The sequence below is a fragment of the Apium graveolens genome, chromosome 5, assembly GCF_009905375.1.
Source record: "Apium graveolens cultivar Ventura chromosome 5, ASM990537v1, whole genome shotgun sequence".
In the NCBI taxonomy this organism is placed as follows: domain Eukaryota; kingdom Viridiplantae; phylum Streptophyta; class Magnoliopsida; order Apiales; family Apiaceae; genus Apium; species Apium graveolens.
In genome coordinates, this window is record NC_133651.1 from 255,192,942 (window position 1) to 255,199,538 (window position 6,597).

The window sequence follows — 6,597 nt, forward strand, 5'->3', positions numbered from 1 at the left end:
AACATCAAAAAGCACAAGGAGACCAAGGACATAGTTGAAAGAATGAACATGGCCATTATCTTTAGAGAGGGAAAGAGTATCTGTGTGATGCAAGGACATCCCAAATTTCCAAAGGCCAAGAGGGAAGAAACCAAAAGGTTGAAGAAAGAAGCTGAAAAACTCAAGGCTGACAAAAGAGCACAAGCAAAGCTTGAACAACAGCTAAAGTCAAGTCAAGTTGAAGGAGAGAAAGGAATTGAAGTCAGGGGTGAAGACAAGATTGCAAACCTAGATGAGGTTTTTGGGAGTATATTTGGTGAGAGTATGGAGGAAAGAGAGGAATGGCAGAAGGGAAACAGAAGAAAGGCCAAGGCACATAGAAGGAGTGAAGATAACACTGAAGAAACTAAATCAATATCTAAACCACTACCTTCCATACCTGAACCCTTTGTTGCTGATCCCACTATAAACATCCATGGTGAACTAATCATCCCAAAAGAGGAACCTATTAATTGGGACACCATCAAATTGCCTACCTTTTTAACCACTCTTCCACTACCAAAGAAACAGAAAAGAAAATCCAAATCTACACCTCCCCTAACCTCTAAGAAATTCACTCAAAAATAAAAACCTAAGCCTAAGCCACCCATTTCTAAAGATGATTATGTTCACATCTGTGACATAAAAGAAATTTCAGACATTGAACTCTATCTGGATGAGCTGGAGGATGTAAGGGGAATAGCTGCCTACAGACAGCTACCAGAGAGATTGGTGTTCAGATACAAAGGAGCTGGGGAAAGAACATGGCCTCTCTACAGGATTCTGAATGAAGGCTACTCTACCTTGATCAGAGTCTTTTCAGCCATACAAAAGGATTCTGGCTTTACCAGGACTGCCAAGACTGAAATTCTCAACAAGATTGCCAACATAAGGAAAACTTGGAGGGAGCCCAATGCTTTGCCCAGAACTTTACTTATTCAAGAAAGGGGAATTACAATCCACAAATCACCTCATTGGTCGATGGAATTTAGAGATGATAAAGGAGTCAGAAGATTTTTCAGACTTGAAGACCAACTCAAGATTGCCAGCAATGAAACTCTCAAGGAAATGCAATCTAAGTTGGATATCAGTGATGAAGATGAAGCTGAATTCTATAGACAACTCCAACTCCAAATTGAGGAAAATGACAGAGGGCTAGGAAAGAAAACAAGGGAACAAAGAAGAAAAAGATGATTTGCTCAGACTAGAGGAGCACCCTTGGAAATTCTGTAAATCTTCAATTACCTCCTAGTACATACACTTTTGCAGCACTTTTAAATTTCTACTTAGTTTCAATTCATATATTTGTTAAGTGTTTTGTTATCATCAAGTTAACCCTGAATTTATGTCTACAATTCTTATAGACATAAATAGGGGGAGATTGTTAGGAATATATGTGCATTAGTTTGATGATATGTTTAACAAAATACTTAAGTAGAAGTTTAGTGTTTGTAGCCTCAACGGATAAGACCACTTTGGCTATTCGTTGATGGTGCAGCTTTACTTAGAAATAAGTCTAGTGTTGTAGCACATTTCAGTCTCTGTATTTAAGATATAATTCTTAGAAGTTGAGAGAAAATATAAGTCATGTTGACTACTAGAAGATATGCAAATAGGAAGGCCAATTGTAAATATTTCATGCCTTGTAATTTTGTATAAATGAAGTGGTATCAACGAATGTCTTAAAGACCTTCAACGGATGAGAAACAAAGCTTCAACGGATGTCTCTAAAGCTTCAACGGATAGAGCTTCAACTGCTAACACATCAACGGATAAAGCCATCAACGGATGAAGGCTTCAACGGATGTTCTGTTAAATAGCAGTTGATAAGTGGTAGTTGTAACAGCAGACAGAGGCACATGGGTTGACAGAGATAACTGAAATGCGGAAGCCTAATTTCAGGAACATCAGAAAAAGCAGCCGTTCTACTCTAGTACAAAGAGGCAATAGTCAACAAAGTACTTGAGTGATATGGAGAAGAAACAAGTGGAGAACTCATTTTATTATTGTATTTTTATCTTTGTCTTCACTTGTACACTTGGTGATATATATAAACCAAGTAGCAGCTAGTAATTAGATAAGAATTTTTCCAGTGCTGTTTAGAAAAATCTTGAGAGAAAAATTATCTAGTTTGTACTAGGACGCAGCTGTGATCAACATCTTGAATCACAGATTTTCTGAAATACCATCTCTGGTGGAACAACAATCCACCAGAAAAGTTTTTAAGGTCTGTTGTGTTCTTTACATTAGTGCTTGAATATATATCTGTCTGTATTAGCTTAAAGCAATTCACACACTTGTTTATCTTGAACACAAAGCCTTTAAAACTGCTCAAACCTTGAAAAAGTTTTGAGATTTACATTCAACCCCCCTTCTGTAAATCTCATTGTTAGTCCACTAGGAATAACATGACTATACTCACTCAAGAACATGAGCACTTTGACTCAAAAAGTGATTAGTCATTAAATGACTTATATGACAGGTTTGTCAAACTCTTGAATGATCTGTCACTGGTGGAAAAGGAATATGACATTAAAGATTCAAATCTAAAATTCATTTTAGCTCTTCCTGAAAGTTGGGATTTGAAAGCTACTATTATAAGAGATAACTATGCTCTTGATGAAAGCTACTCTTGATGAAATTTATGGAATGCTCAAGACTTATGAACTTGAGATGGATCAAAGAAGCAAGAGACATGGGAGAAAGTCAAGAACAGTTGCTCTTAACGCAGAGGAGGAATCCCCCAAAGTGGCTGTCTCAAAGAAAGGAAAAGGAAACGCTCTCATCAGAAAGTCTGATTCAGAATCATCAAGTTCTGATGATGATGATTCAGAAACTGAAAGTCTACCTGAAGTAGATGCTGATGAAGAGATGATGAAGCTGTGTGCACTTATGGTGAAGGGTATCACAAAGATAGCATACAGGAAATTCAGAAGAGGAAAGAAGTTTTCCAGGAAAGGTAGAAGTTCTGATAAGAAGGGCTTAAGAAAATCTGAAGGCAAAGGAGGAAAGTCTGACATAGGAGATTACTCAAATGTAAAATGCTATAACTGTGGTGAGAAAGGCCACATATCTCCTGACTGCAAGAAAGAAAAGAGTGACAAAGGAAAGGCTCTTGTCACAAAGATGAAAAGCTGGACAGACTCCTCAGATTCTGAAGATGAGGAAAACTATGCCTTGATGGCTAATGCTGATAGCAGTTCTGATGCTGCTGAGTTAAAGGTACCTCAAAAACCTTATGCCTTTCATACTGATAGTATTACTGAGTTGAGATTATATCTTAAAACCATGTTTATTAGCTATGGAGATCAAACTTTAACATGTGAAAGATTAACTTCTGAAAATCTTGCTTTCAAAAAGAGGAATGATTATTTAGAAAAAGAGTTAGTTATGTTCCATCAAACTCAGAAGGATAGAGATGATGCTTTCTATGTGAGAGATGAAGTGCTGAAATGAATAAATCTCTAAAAACGGAGTTAGAAAAGGGGAGAGAGATTATCAGGACTTGGACTAACTCTGGCAGAGCAACTCAGGTATACTAAGTAGTGGAAACTGGAAAGAGGGCTTAGGTTATGGAGATGAGAAAAGTAAAAAAGGAACTGAACAAGTTAAGCCAATTATTGTTAAACAGACTACTAAGCCAAAGGTAAATCCTGTTAAATATGTAGCTATAACTGTAAAGTCTGATTCTGAAAAGATTAAAGATTTTGAGACAGAAGTGATAGCAGAGTCAACTTCTGAAAAATTAGAACATGATAAACCAACTGAAGTTACATAGGCTTAATGACAAAGAAGCAGCTTAAACATAAGATGAAAGAGATTACCGGTGTAAACAAGGTAAATGCAGCTAGGAAAAATAGGAATGGAAAGGAAGGAGTGAATAAAAGTAACAATTATATGCATGTTCCTAATACTCCTAGAAAGAAATGCTATAACTATGGAAACTCTAACCATCTGGCTTCTTTTTGCAGGAAGAATAAGAATATAAACTCCTTACCTTCTAAGTCAGGAGTTAAGAGTCAGTCTGTTAGCTTTAAGCCACAAAATCCTTATTTTCATTGTGGTAGTGTGTGGCATTCCATTTATACTTATAAGGAATATCATAGTTTGTACTATGATTATTATCAGATAAAACCTTCTTTGAAGAAAGTTACTTTAATTCCTTATAGTGTAAAGTATGATGCAAAGTATGGAACTGTCAATACTGATAAGAAAAATGTTAGCATAAACCCTGATGTTAAATCCGCTGCAAATGTTAACAAACTTAAAAAGGCCAAAGGATCCAAGCAAGTCTGGGTCCTTAAAACTAACCTTTAGCGGTCTTTGTGATTGTAGGGCAACATGAAGAACATCCTAGTTCTGGAAAGTGGATGTTCGGGACATATGACTGGAAATAAAGCCCTGCTATCAGACTTTATGGAGAAAGCTGACCCAAAAGTTTCTTATGGAGATGGCAACATTGGGAAAACTCTGGGATATGGCAAGATCAATCTTGGAAATGTCATAATTGAAACAGTAGCTCTAGTCTCAGGACTTAAACACAATCTGTTAAGTATAAGTCAAATCGGTGACAGAGGTTATCATGTGGATTTCTTTGAAGAACACTGTGAAGTTATAAGTATTTCTACAGGCAAAGTGGTTCTGAAAGGATACAGGCATGGTAACATTTATGAAGCCAGACTTTCAACAAGTACTGATGGTTCTGCAATCTATCTGTTGAGTAGAACATCAATTGAAGAAATCTGGAATTGGCACAAGAAACTCTCTCATTTAAAATTCACCAATATAAATGAACTTGTAAAGAAAGATCTTGTGAGAGGACTGCCAAAAACAATATTTGCTCCTGATGGCCTTTGTGATTCATGTTAGAAGGCAAAACAAAGAAAATCTTCCTTCAAGAGCAAAACTGAGTCATCAATTCTTGAGCCTTATCACCTATTGCATGTTGATCTATTTGGTCCAGTCAATGTCATGTCTATTGCAAAGAAGAAATATGCTATGGTTATAGTGGATGAGTTCACAAGGTACACATGGGTGTACTTCTTGCACAAGAAGACTGGAACTGCATCTACTCTAACTGATCATGTCAAACAGCTGGATAAGATGGTCAAAGATTCTGTTAAAATCATAAGGAGTGATAATGGCACTGAGTTCAAGAATTCAATCATAGAAGAGTTCTGCAAAGATCATGGAATCAAACAGGAGTTTTCTGCACCTGGAACTCCACAGCAAAATGGAGTTGTAGAAAGAAAGAACAGGACTCTCATTGAAGCTGCACGAACAATGCTTGATGAAGCAAATCTACCAACCTATTTTTGGGCTGAAGCTGTGCAGACTGCTTATTTTACACAAAATGCTACACTCATAAACAAGCATGGAAAAACACCATATGAAATGGTGAAGAAGAAGAAGCCAAATATGAAATATTTTCATGTATTTGGTTGCAAATGTTTTGTTCTTAAGACTCATCCTGAGCAGCTGTCAAAATTTGATCTAAAAGCTGATGAAGGAATTTTTGTTGGATATCCACTTTCCACAAAAGCCTTCAGAGTCTACAATTTAAGAACAAGAGTTGTCATGGAATCTATCAATGTCTCTTTTGATGATAAGAAGATTACTGGACTTGAAGATTTTGATGATCATTATCAGCTGAGATTTGAGAATGAAGATTTAAATTCTGATCCTGTAAGTTCTGATGGATTAAGTTCTGATGTCATTGAAACTGTGGTATCAACTCCAAAGGAAAATGCACCTGTCTAGGGGGAGCAAGCTGAAGATCCTAGCACATCTCAAGACTCTCGAGAAGCATCAGAACCTTTCACTGGCTCTTCAAGTTTTGATTCATCTAGTTCTGATGAGCCAAACTCTGATAATTCTGGAAGCTCTGATTCTTCAACTCCTGAAAAATCAAATTTAAATTCTGAAGTCTCAGAGAGCATAACTACTGGGGGAGCATCGAAAAATGCTGATGGAGACAGCATGGATCATGGGGGAGGATCCAGTTATAGAGATCAACTTCCATCTGCAAGAAAGTGGACTAAAGCACACACACCTGACTTAATCATTGGAGATCCTGAAGCAGGTGTCAGAACTAGAACTGCAACTTCAAATGAATGTCTCTACCATTCTTTTCTATCTCAGACTGAACCAAAGAAAGTGGAAGAAGCTCTTCAAGATGCTGATTGGGTGCAAGCAATGCAGGAAGAGTTAAATGAATTTGAAAGAAATAAAGTCTGGACCCTAGTTCCAAGACCAAAGAATAGATCAGTTGTAGGTATAAAATGGGTGTTTAGAAACAAAACTGACAGTGATGGCATAATTACAAGGAATAAAGCAAGATTGGTTACTAAGGGCTACTCTCAACATGAGGGTATTGATTATAATGAAACATTTACACCAGTTGCTAGATTAGAAGCCATAAGGATCTTTTTGGCTTATGCTACTCACAAGAAGTTTAAAGTCTTTCAAATGGATGTGAAAAGTGCTTTTTTCAATGGAGAATAGGAAGAAGAGGTATATGTTGAACAACCTCCAGGCTTTGTAGATCCTAAATTTCCCAATCATGTCTATAGGCTTGAC